The sequence below is a fragment of the Atractosteus spatula genome (assembly GCF_055471065.1).
Source record: "Atractosteus spatula isolate fAtrSpa1 chromosome 10 unlocalized genomic scaffold, fAtrSpa1.hap1 SUPER_10_unloc_3, whole genome shotgun sequence".
NCBI lineage: Eukaryota > Metazoa > Chordata > Actinopteri > Semionotiformes > Lepisosteidae > Atractosteus > Atractosteus spatula.
In genome coordinates this window covers 1,928,588-1,949,443 of record NW_028296623.1, presented here as the reverse complement: position 1 = coordinate 1,949,443, position 20,856 = coordinate 1,928,588, and the positions used below count along the sequence as shown (strand labels likewise).

The 20,856-nt window shown below is 40.4% G+C and overlaps 3 non-coding genes across 3 annotated transcripts; all 3 read left to right on the top strand.

The window, feature by feature from the left end:
• Positions 1–15,819: 15,819 nt before the first annotated feature.
• Positions 15,820–15,891, top strand: trnaa-cgc (transfer RNA alanine (anticodon CGC)). The gene has a single exon. It is a non-coding gene; the product is annotated as a tRNA-Ala (tRNA).
• Positions 15,892–17,223: 1,332 nt separating this feature from the next.
• Positions 17,224–17,296, top strand: trnak-uuu (transfer RNA lysine (anticodon UUU)). Its single transcript has one exon. It is a non-coding gene; the product is annotated as a tRNA-Lys (tRNA).
• Positions 17,297–19,843: 2,547 nt separating this feature from the next.
• Positions 19,844–19,915, top strand: trnat-cgu (transfer RNA threonine (anticodon CGU)). Its single transcript has one exon. It is a non-coding gene; the product is annotated as a tRNA-Thr (tRNA).
• Positions 19,916–20,856: the final 941 nt, after the last annotated feature.

Here is a 20,856-nt window from a genome sequence, read left to right as displayed (position 1 = left end):
CATATGAGTGTGGAATTATCTTATTATTTATATATAGTATTTATGTAATAAACACCAATAGTGACTCTATGATCAGTATATTGATTATTTGTAGCCGATGGTCCGATGGTCGTGTCTACAATAGTGACCATTTGACCAGTCTGTAGCTCTGAGCAGTGGGACTCAGATCACACAGAAGACCTGTCTGTGTGTGATTCCATACCAGCCCTGGGATTCAGCTACTCTCACAAATGTCTCATAGACCGTCTTATACATTTACAATTAGATGAAGTCATGTAACAGTTTTACAGATTATTTAAATAATCAGACAGCAGTTTTGGCAGTGGACACATCTCCACATGGGGGAAAGAAACTGAAATATATGTGCTCACTGTAAAGTAGGAAGAGGTGGTCAGACAAGCAAAACAACTTTGCAGATAATGTGAAGTGACATTGTTTTGTGTCAATCAGCTCACAGATTTCACTTCATGTGCCTTAAGCTGTGCAATTTGTATGGTTGTTGAATGAGATTGATTTCTTCACAAGCCCAGTCAATTGCCAGTGGAGAGCTTGCCAACGCACACCTTCATGAAGACTCTCTTTAAGATTTCATTGTCACGTCGCCTCCGTTGCATAAAATAGTAGCTCCGACACTAAGAGAAAGGATGAGAAATGGCGTTTATCAAGCGATTGCAGTGTTTGTTTGACTGAGGATCCTTGTGTGCTGAACTGGCCTCTGGAGAAGTGTAGTGCAGTAAAACAGAAGGTTTGTGTCACTCAAGATTGTTACAGAACAGAACAATACAATTACAATACTTTTATAAGAGTAAATATTACTGGTGCATCACAGTTCTTATAATGGTGAAAACAGGAGCACCTTCTTTACATTTTTGACTGAAGTATTTAAACAGAAAGAAATACTATCACTATGCAATTCATAAATGCAATTGAGCTCCTCTAAATGTTCTAGTCTGATGAAACAATGTATAGAATTAGGTGACAATATCGGAATTCATTCAAATGCACAAGATTAATTTTCAGCAACAAAAAAAGGGCTTGGAAATATTTTACAAGAATGAAACCTTACATTCACCTAAATAAACATTCACCCTCTACATTAGCAGAGAACAGTAGGACAGAAGGTTAGTGTCACTGGACACTGTTAGAGAGGCCAATCTCTTCTCCCTCATTATGCAGGCTTACCCACTCATGATGAACTGTCCTCCAGCGATACTCAGCTGCCATAATCGACACAGACATGACGTTCATGTACATATTATACCTTAATATGGCACTTATTTACAATAATTTGATCAAAACAACTGGTGAAAAAATAATAATCAAATATATCTTTCCTTCTTTTAGTAGATAAAGAATTAGTCCAAAAAAGAAGCATTTATTCCTTTCCTTTCCTACCAGCCCTTACAAGTCACCCAGTTTTTAATTTAGAGCTGGATTAAAGCTCTAGTCTCTTTGGGGGTGTGAGTTGGAATCCCACTGCTGCCAAATATCTCCAACTATCTCAGTGTTAAGAAGCAAAAAACACACATTTGCTGCAGAAGGAACAGGAGAATTTGTGCCATTCAGCCTTATAGCGTGATGTCATTTTCTCATGCTCATTTTTAGATGCTTGTGATCGAATCTATTATTATTATGAGTGTGCTCACCCTCCATAAAGGTAGCACAGATATAATGTGCCACGTTTTCAGAGAATCGCATTAAGTGCAGGTCAGAAGAAGGCGACAAAGTGTCCGCTAGGCAGTTCAGCAATTTCAACGGTGTTCTCTGTTGTTTAGGTCCAGAATGACACCTGTTACAACCAGGAAACACACAGTGTCAGGCATCAAGAAGACTTCCCAAAACCATGATCCTCTCCTTGATCTGGTGATGGCATCCAGACATTTCCTGCAACAAAGCCAGGATATGGTCTTCAACAACACGAGTGAAAAGCTAATTCCCAACCTTTGCAATCCTTTGCAAAGAAGGACCGCATGTGCTCAATGTTAAATGCACTGTTCATTATTAATAATAATAATCTTTACTTTATATAGCACCTTTAAAGCTGGCTTTTCAAAGCGCTTTACAGAATCACAACAATAAAGTTAAAAAAATACAAAAGATAAGCAGGATGAGAATACACAGTTAGAGGAGACAATAGATGGTGGTATTAAATACAGTAGGAACAGAGGGGTAAAGAATAGTTCATTAAAGGCTCTTCTAAAGAAGAGGGTTTTGAGTCTGGATTTGAAGGAGTTTAGAGAAGGTGACTCTCTGATATCCTCGGTGATAAAGATCCAGAGCTTTGGGGTAAAACAGGAGAAGGCCCTGTCACCCATAGAGTGTAGATGGACGGGGGAACAGATAGGAGACCAGAATTAGAAGAGCGAAGGTTGTGAGGTGGGGAGTAGGGCGATAACCCAGACAGGTACTGAGGTGCCAAGCCATGGGGAGCCTTATAGGTGAACATGAGGATTTTGAAGTTGACAGGAAGCCAGTGCAAGGACTCCAGGACAGGAGTAATGTGATCACAGTCCGCTGCTAATTTCTTTCTTGTGGCTGCTGGTTCATTTTCAACTGTGGACTCTTAAGAAGTCCTTTATTTGACTTGATCAACACCAATCCCTAGAGGATTTTGAAAGGTTGAATCAAAATGATACATGACTCTGGTGGGACTCGAACCCACAACCTTTGAATGACTTCATTCAATCAAGGCCTAGAAGTCCAATGCACTCACCATTGCGATATAAAACAGCTACAGAAAGCTGTAACTCATGCTTCTCCTGTTGTCTTTAAATTAAGCTCCATAAATATTGACAATGAGTGACCTGTTGTCTACGAAGAGATACTGCTGGGATTCGCACCCAGGGTCTCCTGGTTTTTAGTGAGGCATCTTAACCAGCTAAGCAACGGTGACAAACCTGCTAAATGTTATCCACAACTTCAAACACCTGTGAGAAACAGGCACCTGCAGTGTTTCGTCTGCTGGCTCAACAGATAATCCTTTTCGAAGTTTAAGGAGAGGATTTCTTTGTCAATTCAATTAAACATTTTAGAAATGCTGAACGATTGATGTGTTTCACGCGCAGAAATATTTTATTGTTACGTACTTTTTCTATGCAGTTAGTTCTCCTTCAACTCCGCCCAACAACAGAGGTCGTTTTTAATACAGGAGTAAAGGCACATTGCACATCTGCAAAACATCACGTACAGGTTTAGGGAGAGAGAGCGACATCAGTTATTGGAAGGTTGGAAGTTTCGGGTCACTTTTTTATTATAGATTCAAGCAGCCCTGAATACCTTTTCAAGAAACATTTCAGAATCCCAGTCACATCCTGTATGATTGCTACACAGGTCTACAGTATACAATCAGAATACTGTTTGTGCATTATATAAAACACACCGCCCAAAGCATTTCTAAAACAGGAATTACATGTTCCTGAATGCGCCCTCCTTTATAAATAAAATAAAAGGTCTGGAGCCTGCTCCAAAGAAGCACTATATTCAGAGCTGACAAAGATGTGATAGGAAACATCTCGGAAAACGAAGATGCAGTCATTTCCACGCGTCGCACAACAAGAGCTGAACCCACCCGACGTTCTCCAAAAGAGTAAGGTGTTGGGAGTGTGGCTGGGTGGTCTATGTGCTGGGTTTGTGCTCCATTTTCTTCGCTGGGTTAGGTTTGAATCTTGCCGCTGCTAAGTGTTGGTGGGTTAAGACCTTCCTTCTATTGCGACTTCAATGGGTAAAAGCTTTGCTTGACAGTCTGTCGAGAGACTGAACTAGATGTTTCAAGATAGTCTTTGTCAGCTTAACATCAAGGCATGAAAAAGCCTCATTTTGTGTTCCCAACAGCAATGCTCTTTGATCCCTTCAGCATTATGCAGGGAACAACATCTGCCGTGATCACTTTTGAGTCAGTGTGAGTCGTAGTGTGCCGCAATTGTTTTTAAAATTGGTTTTGTAGGCATGGTGCATTTGTCTGTGAAACTTGAATGCTGTGCTTTTTCACGCAGAATCATCGGCAGGAGCAAAGCTTATTCAATCTTTGCGCACAGCGCTCCATCAGAAATACTTTGTCCAAGTTTTGAAGAGATTGTGGGATTCTCTGCACACGTTCAGATCTCGTACCTCAGACAATACCACCATTCGATGGGAAATTGATTCTGCTTCTTGCAGTTGTTCCTGTGGTTGCAGTAGTTACAAAGTCTCACTTTCTTCCACCTTCTGCTATAGTATTCACTGGGTGAGCTTCATCATTTGGCTCAGAAAGGTCAACTGTGCTTCGGAAAAAATCAGCTGCAGTGTCGTTATTTTGTCGGTGAGTATGGCTGTCTTTTAAAGCACATGAAAAACACGAGTTTGTGGATTTCTCCAAATAGCAACGAATTCAGTTGTGCAGTGCTTTACTGCTTTCAGAGGGTCTTTTATCGACGCTGCTATAGTAGAGAAGTGACATAATCACAAACGCAACCATTTGTGCTGGCTGTTTCACTAAGTATTAAGCTTTTTCAACTATCACATGATTTTAACTAATTTAACATCATCTCCAGGAGAGCACCTCGCACTGCTCACTGAGCTGATGTACAGTATGTGCCCATTTCTCAAAAATTAAATATCATCTGAACTGATTTTTTCTATTTTAAATGCATTCCTACTCTTTTAATATTTCAGTTAAATCTTGAAGTTCTTTCCATTGAAATTAATCCTAGTCCCGATGAAATATTCCAGGACATGGTATACCTTGAATAATGTTCTTATAGGTTTCAGTTTGGAAAAGTGCGCTTTCCAGAAGCTACCGAAACCTCTAACGGTCGCACAAAGCTTAATGCAATAGCAACGTTTGGGGTTGAAAAAGAATATCACTTGCTATGAATACGAACACTGTTACGGGAGGCGCGTAAGGACTATTTTAGCTCAGATCATCAATTTATCTTACATTTCTACTCCATTAATATCGCTATTGAGTGCTGAAGGTAGGTCCTGGCAATACTTCATGAGATCTTCTTAAGAAAACGTAAAAAATATATTTCCAGTGCTGCACAAAAAGTAAAAAATACTGATTATGTGCAACTGATAAAATCTCTCTTCCAGGGCTGTTGTAGCCACATGCAAATTACTTTATCAGCTTTAAAAGTTTCTTTTGCATTTATAAGACGATCAGCATGACACTCAAAACATACCTGTATTCAGTAAGCGCTGAGTCTGCTGGCTGAGCTAGTTGCCTCCTCACACATAATAGCAGCCCTGAAGCTAAGATAAATGAAGAGAAATTGCTTTTAGTGGGCACTTTTCATATCCGATGAGCTTGACATCTCCCAAGGGTGACGGAGTTCTTTTGCGACACTGCTTTTCCCTTTTTTCTTCTTTCTGTACTCTGATGGAAAAAAAACGAGAAAGCATGTAAGGGGAAAATGTATTTTTTTCATGGAGAAAACGTGCACCAGGAAATGTTTGGTTTTGAAGAAGTGATTTAACATGATATATGACCTAATTAACTGTAGCAAATGCTCACACTGCAAGGTCTGCTTTACTACAAGAGAGAAGTAGAGTGAAGATGTCATAATTTCACTGCGTTGTTGAAGAAAACATATTTTTCTTTAATTCTAAATAAATCAGAATTTCAAAGTGACACACAAACCCTTTGTCTGTATTAAAGAGATGATATTTTAAAACTGATAAAAATGTAGAAAACACGTTCCTCACTTAGAAATTTTAGATGGGATGGTGTATTACTAGTTGCAACGCTGAACTCACCATGGTGCAATTCAGTTACATGATTGGCCAGTGGTTTAATGGATAACGCGTCTGATTTTGCATCATGAGATTGTAGGTTCGACTTCTTGTGTGATTTTAAATCATTTTAAATCAGGCTCCTCAGAAATAGATGTCCATTATGTGAATGAACCGCACCTGAAAGCAAACGTTGGTCAGGTTTCCTTCTTTCCAGCATGAAATAGCAAATCGTTACAAAAAGCACCAGCTAATGGCCAATAGCATTTGTCATTTTAATTAACATGAATATGCTGTAAGGTCTTGGTACATGGGATTGGATTTCATCCACAATTTAAAAAAGGGCAAATTATATTTACAGGCTTCAGACACTTTTACAATACAAAAGTGACCTGAAACTCTGTAACTTTCAAGTTAGTTTGAACCTGTAATGAAAAAGGGGCCTGAAACTTCCATTCTGTGATGTAACTGTCTCTAAAGTCGGACGTGATGTTTCACGGATGTGCAGTGTGCCCTTTCTCTTGTCGTGTTCAAAATGACTTGCTGTGTAATTTCTTGAATGCGTGTTCTGTACTGCTCTGTTATTTCATTTAGATTATCTATGTGGTGTACAGATAAAACTGGACTGCATGGTGTAATTTCTGGGTTCGGCACCAGCTGAACCTGAACATACATCAGCCGATCTCAACATGATTTGAACAAACAACTTTCTGATGGGGTAGCAGATGCACTACTGTTGCACCACGAGGTCACGCCCCATAAGTGCTTTTAATTCCCCCAAGGAGAAAAATCAGCGTCCCTGAAAAAATTTTTTTTTCATTCTCTCCTGTGAGAAGCGCCGCTCTTCCAACGAGGGTCTCTTCTTCCCAGACCACAGATTATTCTTCCTGTCCAGCTCTCATACAGAGAGCAGACACACTGTCTCCACTAATGTGTTTACTACATTTATAGATCTGACCCCCTTACAGCCCTGATATTCCTGGACAGGATCCCATATTGAGCAGTATTTCTCGCGTTGTGAACTTACAGTGTGTACACAATGTACTTTATACACAAAGTAAGTGTTTTCGTAACTCTTGGACGTTTTGTGAAAATATTACTGGCATGCCAAAATCGCCCCCTCAACTGAACAGTCCCACCCCCCTCAGTTTTGGATAAAAGGTTTGGACAAAAAGTTTTTGAACACTTTCACTTACTTAACTTGTGCCATAAAAAAATAGTTGTACTTTGTCAATAGTCAGATAACTATACTAACCCCGAATTCACAGTTACTACATCAGACTGTTTGATGTGCAGGAGGGCTATCCATCCAGGAACAGCACGTTACATAGTGTCTATGTTTTGGGGTGTCAACATTATTATGACCTTATTTGCTCAGGTGGACCAATGGCTTGCAGTAGTTTATCCTTATACTTACAATCGTTATATAACTAGGACTGTAGTTATAGAAGTTTGTACTTTCTGTTGGTTTTACAATGATTTCTTAATGATTCAGATCCTCGTTACCGTTGATCTTGTTGCAAAAATGAACACATATGGTTGATGCTCCAGGCAAAAATAATCACTTGAGTTCTGATGAACGTGGAACTGTTCTTCATCACTAAATACCAGATTGCTTGTCGTTATCTTCTAACATGAAATACTAATCAGTGGCATGCTTGCAGGAATTCACTTGGATGGTTGCAACGGCTCCGTTTAAACCGAAATATCACTGCCCCCCTCAGGATTTCAGACCCCCCCTACAGATCATTCCCCTGGCGCCAGTCCTGGGTATAATGATGAACATAGCTGCCTTGCAAGCAGTGAATACGGGTGTGATTCCCACCTGACCCATCGACAAACCTTTTCCAATGAATCTTTGATCAATTTAAAAAAGTCTTGAAGCTGGTAGGTTAGGGAAGAAGCACTGTTTGAGTGCACTGAGAAAAATGTGCTACTGTGCTGTGCTGCTCCAGTAGCGCAATTGGTCAGGTTGTGGTGCTTTTGTAGTGGAGTCATACCAAGGTTGTGAGCTCAATCATCACGTGGAGTAGGTTCCGTTTTCAGCTGCAGAAACGTGCTGTTGAATTTAAGTTGGTTCTTGTGTTACTTTTTTCCTCTCGATGGAGCTGTATTAATGCAGGCACACCTGCTTCCATGTCAAGTTATTTTATCGATGCTCACAAAGCAACACACTGCAGACACCTCTGATATTGTCACTGCTTGTGGGCCACATGTTCCTGCTGTCAGCCTACCATGATCATACACCTATAGAAATATTACTGCTGTAGAAAGGAGCGAACAAACGAAACAAAAGCACACCAAGTTTAAAAAGGTCAAAATATGTCAAAGCCCTTTCTTGAAGAGGGTGGGGTTCGAACCTTTTTGTGCAGAGTATAATGTATTAAGAGGTTATTGCCTTAACCACTAGGCCACCTCCGTACGCATTTTGCCCCCCTCCGGACATGAGTTGGCTTCTTTCCCAATACTCAAGGGTAATTTTCCTCTTCCACCTACAATTTCAACATTTACCTTGGGAGATGTCAAACCACAGAGCCTGTGCTGCGCTTCAGTGCCGGCTGTAGTGGACATAAAAAGCAAATTGAGCTCCTTGGACATAAGCCATTTCTCGTCACTTGCTCAGCGAGCAGGCTCAGCGCACACTGAATGCAGGTGTCTCAGAGCAATTGAGATGTGTCCAAGTGGCTGTTAAAGGGAAATCTGATGCCAGTGCCATGGCTTAGTTCTCCGACAGCAGGCGAAGCGGCGCGCCGGTTGGAGTATTCTCGGTCGCATTTAATGGGAACGTCATGGCAGCGTCAGCTCAAACCACCAAATGGAGACAGGCGTGCCGACAAGCTGACCCTGCTGATGTGGGATTAACAGTAAGGTAAGAGAATGCTGTGGCTTAGTTGGTTAAAGCACCTGCCTAGTAAGCAGAAGACCATGGGTTTGAATCCCACTGGTTCCTGTCTTGCCGCACATTTTATCATTATGGACAGCAACATGCTTCTACATTAAATTTAATGGAAGTGTTCATTTAATTTTTGGAACAACTTATTTTTAAAAAAATCCATACAAATTGCGAAAGATAAAATACTCATCTGTTTTGTCAGTGCAGAGGAATTGCTGCCAGCTGGCAAGGAAACGAAAACGATTTTTTTGTCTTTAGCCAAAAACCTGTGAATGTAGAAAAAAGGTGACGTGCGTTAGTTTCTATGGCACAGTCAGTCAGCGTATCCTTCAGTTAAACATAACATTGGTAAATCAAAAGTCCCCAGAGACGCATTTCAAAATAATCCGACCTCAACACCGTCTCCCCTAAATGTGATGGGGTTTCTTTGGATGTCCTTAAGCATCCTGATAGTTGCACAGATTTCAAACTTTTGGCACAAGTCAAACTACAAGAAGTTACTAATTGAGCGCCTAAGTCAATATCACCGGGAATGTGACTATGTAAACTTAAATATTATTCAAAATATTGCAATTTTGTTGTAGTTTAAAAAGATACTTTAGCTGGGGATCCTCAAATGATGAGGGTAGAAAAGAGAACTATTCGACGCCATCAGGAGTGCTTAATGTGTGATAAAAGTGTTTTTTAATCACAAAGTGAAAATAGTGAATTTGTCTTTCACTTAGGCGTTCATCAAAAGCTCGTTAAACAATGAAGGAGAGGCTCCTGTTCCGAATTCTCTTCGTGTCTCATTGTCTTGCTTTGATTTTTAAAATGTACACTGTTGACTATTCACTTTTCCTAACACGATTAAAGAGCCAAGTTTAGTTCAGAGGTAAAGCATCTCATGCATCGTATGAAGCTCTGTTTTCTATCACCAGCGTCTCCACTCTAGATTTCTTTTTAAGCGCGATATCTTTTCTGTGATTTCTTTCATTTGAATTCCCTCATGTGTGAATTTCAGCGTTTTAAAGAGATGCAATTTTTAAAACAGACAAAATGAAAGACTTATTAACTAAATACACATAGAAAACCTGCACCTAATTGAGAAAATTTGGACTGGGGCGATGTATTATTGTAGCGGCGCAGGCTCACAGTGGTGCACTTGAGGAATGCGGTACAAGGTTCCAGTGACGCATTGGATAATGCATCTGATTACGGATCAGGAGACTGTAGGATCGTAATGCTCTTAAACCCAATACCATAACCACAGTGTGTTCAGTCCTACACAACCTTTCTATCGACTGAATAAGCCTCCTGTTCCATCTCCATCTTCTTCCCGCACATTCCGGCTATTTTACCACCGTTATTGTTGGACCACAGTCACAGATACATAAGGGACACTATTCTGAAGAACTGTCTTAAATAAATAACATTGCAAAAGGTAACAATAAGGGTTTCTTAACGTAACCTTACATTTGGCCGTACAATACAATTTCTGTACCCTCAAGTTAAAAAAAAATCGTACTGCTTTCTCCTGAAAAGTGTAGTGTAGTGTCAAATACAAGTGTAGTGTCAAATCACAATAAATAATACATCAAATATACTAAATTAACACCCAGATATGACAGATATGACAACACACAGCTATTACAGAACACATTGAAGACTTAAGCCCTTTAAATTTGTATTTCCTTAATTTCCATTCTCTTCCCTCCCCAGGATAACTGAAAACTAACTATAATAAAGACGATATATGCATTACTTGTAATACAGCTACTAATAAAGATATACATGGAACTTAATTATTAGTAAATAACACTTTTATTAATAAAAATGAGTATTGATAACATTCATTGTCAATACTTGTGGTATCTGGAAAGCAATTTTAGTTAAATATAAAAATAATTTTCAAGCAAGTGGTGCATAAGCTTGTTACTTAATGAGTACATTATTTCCATTACATTCAAGACAGTTCTAATGTGATCAATTGTTCTGCTTAGTCTGCTACTGAGTTGCTTAAAACCTATGAAGAGGTGGTTTAAGCTAGACTCCTAATGCAGTAACATCTAATGGGCAGCAGCTGTTATTTTAGGTTTGATGCAATTGAGAACAGGTTTAGTACAGAGCTGCTGACAAATTTCAGCGGAGTTTATTGCAATTGACCCATTGTAGCTACCAATCAACAGCAAGGAAAAACAGACTTCACTTGTGCCTTTTAAAAAAAGGGAAACAGAGTAGTAGTTTATGTGGTAATTTCAGGTACAATGTAAGAACTAAAGTTAACTAGTCCCACAGTAATGCGTGGGGTCCTATCAATAGAAAAAAAAAAATGTTGTAACCCGAAAACACAACAAACACAAAACGTGAAGTCTTCCAGGAACCTAGGTAAATCCCTGTAGTAGTCTAACAACTATGAAAAAAAAACAAATGCAACAACTTCAAAAGAAAAAGAAAACAAAACATTAAAAACAAATCTGGGGAACAACAAAAACACAAAAGCACAAACACAAAAGAGTCTAATGCGAGAGCTTTTTCAAGTCTTCAGTGCTCCTCTCGTCATATTTGTGTACAGGTCAGCTGGAGGTACACAGCTGATGGTAATTTAAGTAGGGAGCTGCGTCAGCATGCATGGGCTTCAAAGGAAAAAGTCAAGGTTTATTCCATGCTGAAAAGAGAAGGAAACACAATGTTTTAGCTGTGGAGCCTTATTTGATTATGACTCGAAGTAAACCTTTACTTCTTCGTTTGATGTTAATTTATCTCCATCAGATACCTAAGATTATCTCAACTCGAAAGTTGCTTTCAGTAGCTAAAGACACATACAACCAACATACAAATTACACATCTTAAGTCACATGAAGAGAAATCCTTGTACTAAATAACATAAAACTGTCGCTGCAAATTATCACCAAGCTGTTTTATGTGTCTGACCACCTCTTTCCTACTTTGCAGAGAGCACAATTATTTCTGTTTCTTCATCGCTATTTTACTGTCTCTTTCCCCCACGTGGAGATGGATCCACAGCAGAAACTTTTGGTCCGTTCCTGTTACTCTGTCCGATTGAAAGAGCTGTGTTAAAGGCACTCCCATCTCTGCAGGAAAGTTATTGCTGCTCTCAACACAATATACTGCAGCCAAATGTGATAGCGATACTGTCACTGCCTGTGGGCCACGTGTTCCTGCTGTCAGCCTATTATGTCATGTCCATCCACACCAAGAAACATTACTGCTGTAGCACAAGAGTTATATAGGCGCAGTCAATAGAGCATGAATCTCTTAATCTCAGAACTGTGGGTTCAGCCCCCACATTGGGTCCCTCTGTGTCAATTTGATCCCCCCAATCCTCCTAGCATGACCTGATGGCGTAACAGTGATACCCAGTGCCTTCTATGACCTTTGCGTAATTCAGCTTTCTTTCCACTTGATTGAGATTTTCATCTGAAATCATCGGCCAAACAAGAGTTTGTCTAAATCGAGGGAGATCTGCTCACAAGTAAGTATTAAACACTTCAGCATTTACTGTTCGAATACAACACTTTGTCAAAACACTGCCGCTTCTTAAGCTAATAAGTAATGGTTTTTGAGCACGCATTGTATTGTTAATGCTTATATTAAAAAAGCATAAATTCACATAATGGAATTTGGAATGAACAAAGTAGTCCAGCCCCTTTACAACATTACATACCCACTGATTAAAGCTTAAAACTACAGCAGCAGGAGTAACAATAATGGCAACAACATGTTTGGAGTTCGGCATTTCATTTATTCTGCGGAAACATCGTATCGGAATGAACTGCCCGAGATAAAAGAGTAATTGCGGCTTCAATTCGTTTTTACAGAGCATTGCGTTGTTCTGTTCATACTGACTATACGCTTTAAATTTGTCATTTACTGCAAGCGTTGCTTTTCCAGGCTTTTCGGAAATTCCTCGCATTTGAGCCAGCACTAAAATATTTCATTCCCGTCGTTGAATACATCGTGGAAACGGTATTTGCAACGGAATGTTGACACACATGAAACCTTTTTGTTATTCGGTTTGAAGTTTCAAAATGAAAATAAAACGGGGGTCACTTCATAGGCTTGAAAGAAGTCCAAGCAGCATAAAAACCCGCGAATTCTCACAAAGGCTGCACCTTTCTTCTGCTGCTTTTATAAATCAGCCTTAAACATTTGAATGGACACCTAACTGCCTTACTGCTGCTAATCACATTCACGTGTTTACGAAGCTTTTTTCTGTCCGTTATGTTTTTGCTAAGTAGATTCTCCGTTTTCCTCGTACTGTGATTGTCAGCGAGCACAACAAGACTGAAACAGTGTAAAGGCAGGTAAAAAAGACAGGGTAAAACGCCTGACTGTCGGGAGTGGGATTTGAACCCGTGCCTCTATTTGGACAGCGAAACACAAAGCTTAAAAGACACGAAGTTGTGAATTCGCTGTTTTAAACCGCTCGACTATCCTGAAGAAATGGGTGCTGATTGTACCAGTTGCATCCGATTTTCCGTAGCTTTAGGACGATTGATACAACTGGACGAAAACAATTTGTGGCGTTTAGCATGACATGGAAAACGGTACTGGAGCATTCGGGTCCGGACTACCAGACTCAGAAACAGTTTTTACCCCCGCACTATCAAACTATTAAACTCCCAGCCTCTCTCACTCTCACCTATGATCTGAACCTCACAGTGCCTTCTTTCTTACCAAAAACCCAAACACACATTGAAAATCTACCTCTACCATATATGTCAAAAGCTCACTCCCCATAATTTCTATCCCTTTATTTCATTCTTTTGATGCATGTTTTTGCACATCACCTGTTACCTTTTTGTTGTTTTGCACACTGCCTGTTGTTGTTTTTTGCACATCGGCTGTTGTCTCTGTCTTTCTTTTGTATTACAATTGTATTGTTGTTGTGTTGTTGTTTTTTTTTTGTACTACTTATGTCCGAGAGCTAGCTAAATAGCATTTCGTTATACCATATACCTGTGTATAAGTATAATGACAATAAACTTGAACTTGACATAGTCTTGCAGGCAGTATATTATTTTATCGTTTACTCGTTTAAAAAAACACGGTCTTCTCGTTCCTAAGTCATTTAGTGCTTTCGAACGTTACTTCTAACCTGGACTGACAGCTCACCCGATCTGTTTGTGATCAGACCATGGAGTGCGGGGCTGTACCAAGCGCACGTTCCTTCCCAATGCTGAGGCGATCATTCGGGAGATGGGTGTGAAGAGAAACAAGCTTTGTCGACTAAAAAACAAGGCAGGATATGCAAGAATATTAATCACTGGCGACAGTTACGTTCTCTTACTATTGAGACTCCTACATTGCGAGTTTTTTGAAGACTTTGAAACTAAAGGAAAGCCGAGACAAATAAAACAGGCACAGGTGGGGTTTTAACCCAAGATCTTTGATTTACGAGACCGACGCCTTACCACTTGGCCACCGCGCCTTCGAGCAAACATGGGAATAATGTTGTTCAAATTATTTTTTTCTGAATCTGGTTTACATCGCCTGGAGGCAGCAACAACAATAAAAGGGATACTTAACAAGGAGATATGCTGTAGCAGTGTCACTCCAACAGATGCTCCTGAAGAGACTGGAGGTTTAAGTCAGCTCCTTAGAGCGCTTGGCCGCGTTGCTCTCAACAGCGGCTCTTCAGCTCTTGTTGTTTGACCTAGTGGTTTTATAACGCGTGGAAACGGCCGCAACTTCATTTTCTGAGATGCTTTCTCTCACGTGGTGAAATCTCGACCTCTTTGGCATCTCTGGCTATAGTTCTTCTGTAGAGCAGGCTTTCACACCTCTGCTTATAGTGCCCTTGAAGTCATTTTATTTTTACAGGAAGACGCATTCCCTAACGATCTCTCCTGTTTTAGAAATGCTTTATAAGGCGTGTTTGATTCAACGGACAAACAGTATACTAACTGTACAATGCAGATCTATGCGGCATTCGTACTGGATTTTAGTGGGATTCTGAAATACTTCTTGCAAAGGTATTCAGACTTTCTAGAACCTATAATACAACCACAGACCTGAAACTCCCTAGCTTCCAATCTCTGATGTTGCTGTCCTTAAACTCGGACGTGATGTTCTGCAGACGTGCAGTGTCCCTTTACTCTCATTGTTTTCAAAACGACCTCCGTTGTCGGGCGCAGTTGAAGTGGAACTGGCCTGACTGCACAGGAAAGTACGGAATGATAAAATGTTTCTACGGCTCAAAATGTCCCTTTAGACCCTCGTCATGTCTCTGTGAGGAACGGGCAGGTAGAGAGGTTTAACAGATGCTCATGATGTTTCACACGGGGTGTTACCTGTTGTAGTGTTTCAAAAGATGTGTTAGCGGACCACAGATTATCTTGAAAAGATTTGGGTTTGTACTGGCTGGGATTCAAACCCGACTCAATTATTTGGAAGGCGCCTGTACCACCAACGCACTTCCGAGAAGCACCTGCAAATTATCACAATCCTCTCTCTCACCTACAAAGTTATGGAGACACAGACGTCCAATGAAAACTAATTTTATTCACTCAAGGCTACACTCTTTTGTTGTGATGTCATTTTAATTAATATTAGCTTTGATAAGGTATCGTTTTTGCCTCTTAAAGTTAAAGCTCCTTTCTTCCTGGTATAGAAATAACATGTTCCGTCTTTGTTTAAAAACACCACTAAAAGTAAATTATTCAGCTCTAACGCCGTTGTGCATTGACAAGACATCTCAAAAGGACTTATCAAATAAGAACACGATCCTTCCGGTTACCATTCCTGTGGTTGGGGCGTTGTTTCACCCTTTTATGTTCTTCTACAATATTTGCAGACAGGGCTTTATCACTCGGGTTGTACAGAACAAGTGTGCATCGGTCCATGAAAATCATCAGTAGTGCTGTTTTTCTATGCATAGTTTAATCAAGAGCACTTAAAAGATGCAAAAAGCTTTCAAATAAAACAGAATTAAAAGACAGTCGAGTAAGTTGGTAGAAAAAAAGCACTCCCCCGTCTGGGAATTAACCACCGTCGCACGTGTGACTGAATACAAAAATAGTAGATTAATTTGTGCCCAGTCTCTTGAAGCTTCAATGTGATTATTTTTCCTTCCTTATTTCTTCATTCCCATGAATTTACTCTGTAGTAGAGGAAACGCGAAAGTGGGAAACTGCATGCATTCTTCGTGAGTGATGGATTGTGATCAGTGAGCATCTGCACATGCCTAAGTCTCTTCCATTTCCCTTCGCATCGGGGATGTAGCTCAGTGGTAGAGCGCATGCTTCGCATGTATGAGGTCCCGGGTTCAATCCCTGGCATCTCCAGGTGCTTTATATTACAGTACTCACGTCGCAATCTTCTGTTGAGTGAGAACTCTTTGCTCGTGTTCAGAGAGAGCCAGGTTTACACAATTAAATGCAGGCACACTCGACGTGCTGCAGAGTTGCGCTGCTGTTTTAAATGTACCTCATTTAGTTCTGTTAAATACTAAATTATTTGAACTAATAATTTAGTTCAAATTCAGGAAATCCAGAGATTGCTTCACACTTGTCGTGGCTGTTGCAGAAAACACCTGTTGAATCTCACCCGGGATTTCTTGAGAGATCATTCATCGAGCGAATCCTCCTTCTGAACTCCTCACTAAACTGAAAGCTTCACGAACTTTTCACTACGTGTCCTGTACTGTTACAAGTGCTCTCGTGTAGATGTGAAGCACAGCCACAAACACGCTTTGAACTTTTTCCGTTTGTTAAGCAAAATGCAAAAGAGCATGACAAGTATTGATTGTATAAAATATCCATGGCACAACTCGAGAAAGTACTGAAGGACTACACATCGACTTTTGATGATTACAAGAGATTCAAGAAACACAACGGTCCGCACCTGGGTTTGGATCCTGAACGCTAGAGTTAAAAGAACATAAGCGACGGATATGACCTATAAACTCTCTTAATTGTCTTATAGTTTATGAAATAAAACAATTTCTTAATAATTTCTAACTGTTGATAGACGATTTATTCAATTTTAACAAAATCACAATTGCAAACTTTTTCGGTTAAACTGTTATTCACATACTCTAACGTAGATAAACGTTAGTGTCTTCCGGTGTGTGAGCCAATTTCTCCCAAAAATATTTGTTAGTCTGTCGGGAGGCTGTGCAAGGTGTTAAGAAATACAATTTCTAAAAGACTTTAGAATTTCTAAGCTTAACATCAAGGCAGAAAAAATGCTGTTTTCTCTACAGAAATGCTCTTTAGATTTCAGCACTGTTGCAACTCCCTTTATAAAGGGTGTGCACACATATACAACCAAGGCATTGAAAGTTTTTTTTTAATTATTGTTCCAAAAAATGTTCCATTTGTTTTCTTTTTAATGTTGTTGATTAAAAGATTTTATTAAATGTGAAAAAAATCTGAATGTGAAAAAAGGTCAAAATGCTATTGAAAAAAAAACAGTAATGTGAGGAAAGATGGATTGTGGGAGCCCCTTAACTACCCATGTCATGCTGTATTTCTCACTCATTCTACTGGGAGTGGTGCCGTCGCTTCTGGATAATGTCTGTCAGTGGTCATCCCAGACGGGTCAGGTATGACTGCTCTTCGGCACAAGAGACACGTGACTTGCGAGGATCCCGACAGTGTCGATTTTCGTTCAGAGCCCGGATAGCTCAGTCGGTAGAGCATCCGACTTTTAATCTGAGGGCCCAGGGTTCAAGTCCCTGTTCGGGCGGTTGTGCCGTTCTTAAGTCTCATGTGAATCTCATTCTAAATAGTCTTTTATCTTTCACTCTTCTAGCTGTACTGTGGTTATTTTAAATGTCCATTACTTGTATTTACTGTAGTGTATTTAGTGTTTCATTTCACAAACCGAAAATGTTCAATAGATCTTGTCACTCTACTCCACGTAATCATCTAAATTAAATCACAGTAGAGTACAGAACACGCAGTGAGGAGCTCACACAGTGAGTACTCTTGAATACGACGAGAGGAAAGGCACACTGCACATCTGCAGAACATCACGTCCGAGTTTACAGCGACAGCAGAGGTTAGAAGCGAAGTAGTTTTTTATTACTCGCTCGCTGAACGATCTCTCAAGAAACCTCGGTTGAGATTTAACGGGTGTCTAACGATCACGTTCAAAAAGGTGACGATAAGTTTTTTTTTAATTAGGTAGCCTTAATGGCAACACAGTGTGAGTAATCTTAAAGCAGCTGCAGATGGAGTAGCCGTAATGGCAACACAGTGCTTTGAGTTCGGCTTTTCTTATTTCTTCTGCAGAACCAGTGGTATCGGAATATACTGATCCGTATAAGAAGCGCTTTCGGTTTCTGATCATTTTTATTGAGCGCTGCTCTAAACTTTACATTTGCTCGGGCTAGTTTTCCCCATGAAAAAAAGACATATCCCTAATTACATGATTTTTCATTTCATGATTTTTCTTATCAACGAGTAGAAATAAAATATATACTTCATTATAAGTACCACAGGCAAGATGGCTGGTGGTCTAAGGCGTTGCGTTCAGGTCGCAGTTACCCCTGGAGACGTTTGTTAAAATCTCACTTCTAATAAAGAGGTCTTTCTCGTTAGAGTAGAAACGATAGAAGCCTTAAGCGGGAAAAAATATCACAACATCTCGCATTTCACGTGTTCAATGTTAACTGTCTCAGTGGTTGCCTCGGTGATTGATGGCTCTTCTCCCTCGCAGGGTGACGGCAAACGTCGTCAGAGAGGGAGTCTCCCACGCACGGCTTTTCTTTATCAAGAGCTGAGACAACAGAAACAGACTTCAAACTGACATGAATTACTTCTTGGGCGTTTATGATCGTCTTTAAAACCTGAGAGCAGGTGAAAAAGTCTTTGGAAATGAGGAAATGACTGCTGACAGTAAACAGAGATGACGCTCAGCTGCAGATAAGCGCTCCTGGTTAGTATAGTGCTGAGTACCCCCGCTTGTTGCGCGGGAGACCGAGGTACGTTTCTATGACAGGGCGCTGGTTTAATTTTTTAACAACCTGACTTCACTTAAAAAGTGTGTACTGTGTACTACGTTTCGGACTAGTTACTGCGGTAGAATATGGAGATCATCTCCAGCTTTGAGCTCAACTGCAACAAGAAGTCATGCTAAATGTAGTATAGTGAGTAGAAATCGCGAGACAACAGAACGAGAGAGTAGAAGGCGGGGATATATGGTGTAAGGGCGTGATCTGTGTAGTTAATAAAGTAGTTAAAATAATATAAAAACGTCTCTTTATTAAAATACACATTTATGGCGACGAGAGATGAGTGCTTGACGGACTCAAAGCGAGCAGAACACTGCAGATTTTAGTTCTCTTGCTGGTAGAAACGAACTTTTGAATTTTCGGACTTTTCGTTTAGCTTGCGCCATGGAAGATATGGCAGCCGCGCCGAGAAGCTTTGCTTATGCCCAGCTTTTTCCACCGCTTCCACTGAACCTCGGAGCTCCAGATTTGTATACGGAATACAAGATATGGATGGAGTCGTACAGATTTTTTTTTAAACAGCCAGTGGATATACAGAAGCTCAGGATGCCGTGAGACGTGCTACATTACTGCACTGTATCGGGGCTCCCGTGCAGCGGATTTTCGCCAACCTCCCTGGAGAAAAAGGTACATATGAACAGACTGTAGCTGCCTTAGACGCGTACTTTACACCGCGGAGAAATGTGGTTTTGGAACGGCATAAATTTAGGCAGAGAACTTAGTCTCAGGACGAATCTGTTGATGTTTTTGTGACTGCACTAAGAGGACTGGCTAAATCTTGTGACTTTGGAGTATTGGAAACTGACATGTTAAGAGATCAACTTGTGGAAAATGTGCACATAAGAGACTATAAATTGCTGCAGGAGGAAGGGCTGACTTTAGAAAGAGCTCTTACAGTCGCTAGATTCATGAAGCAGCTCAAGCAGAATCAAGAATGCTTTCTGACTACAGTGACACTGAACGGGACGCTCGCTCAAACTTTACAAATAAAAGCCGAGCAGCAGGACGCAGTCATGCTAGAGAAATAGAAGAACAGGGGACGGCTGACATTACATGTTACAGGTGCGGACTAACAATGCACAAAGCAGATAAATGCGGAGCGTGAACAGCAAAATGTCTACACTGTAAGAAAACAGGACATTATGCACATGTCTGCAGAACATCACGTCCGAGTTTAAGGACAAGTATCCCTTTTATTGTTGTTGCTGCCTCCAGGCGATGTAAACCATATTCAGAAAAAACTAATTTGAACAACATTATTCCCTTGTTTCCTTGAAGGCGCGGTGGCCAAGTGGTAAGGCGTCGGTCTCGTAAACCGACGATCGTGGGTTCAAACCCCACCTGTGCCTGTTTCATCTGTCACTGCTTTCCTTTAGTTTCAAAGTCTTAAAAAAACTCGCAATGTAGGGGTCTCAATAGTAAGAGAACATAACTGTCGCCAGTGATTGGTATTCTTGCATATCCTACATTGTTTTTTAGTCGACAAAGCTTGTCTCTCTTCACACCCATCTTCCGAATGATCACCTCAGCATTGGGAAGGAACGTGCGCTTGGTACAGCCCCTCACTTCATGGTCTGATCACAAACACATCGGGTGAGCTTTCAGTCCAGGTTGGAAGTAACGTTCGAAAGCACAAAAATTCTGACTTAGATACGAGAAGACCGTGTTTTTTTAAACGATAAAATAATATACTGCCTGCAAGACTATGTCAAGTTCAAGTTTATTGTCATTATACTCATACACAGGTATATGGTATAACGAAATGCTATTTAGCTAGCTCTCGGACATAAGTAGTACAAAGAAAAAAACACAACAATACAATTGTATAACAAAAGAAAGACAGAGACAACAGCCGATGTGCAAAAAACAACAACAGGCAGTGTGCATAACAACAAAAAGGTAACAGGTGATGTGCAAAAACATGCATCAAAAGAATGAAATAAAGGGATAGAAATAATGGGGAGTGAGCTTTTGACATGTATGGTAGAGGTAGATTCAATGTGTGTTTGGGTTTTTGGTAAGAAAGAAGGCACTGTGAGGTTCAGATCATAGGTGAGAGGTGAGGTGAGAGTGAGAGAGGCTGGGAGTTTAATAGTTTGATAGTGCGGGGGTAAAAACTGTTTCTGAGTCTGGTACTCCGGACCCGAATGCTCCGGTACCGTTTTCCATGTCATGCTAAACGCCACAAATTGTGTTCGTCCAGTCGTATCAATCGTCCTAAAGTTACAGAAAATCGGATGCAACTGGTACAGTCAGCACCCATTTCTTCAAGATAGTGGAGCGGTTTAAA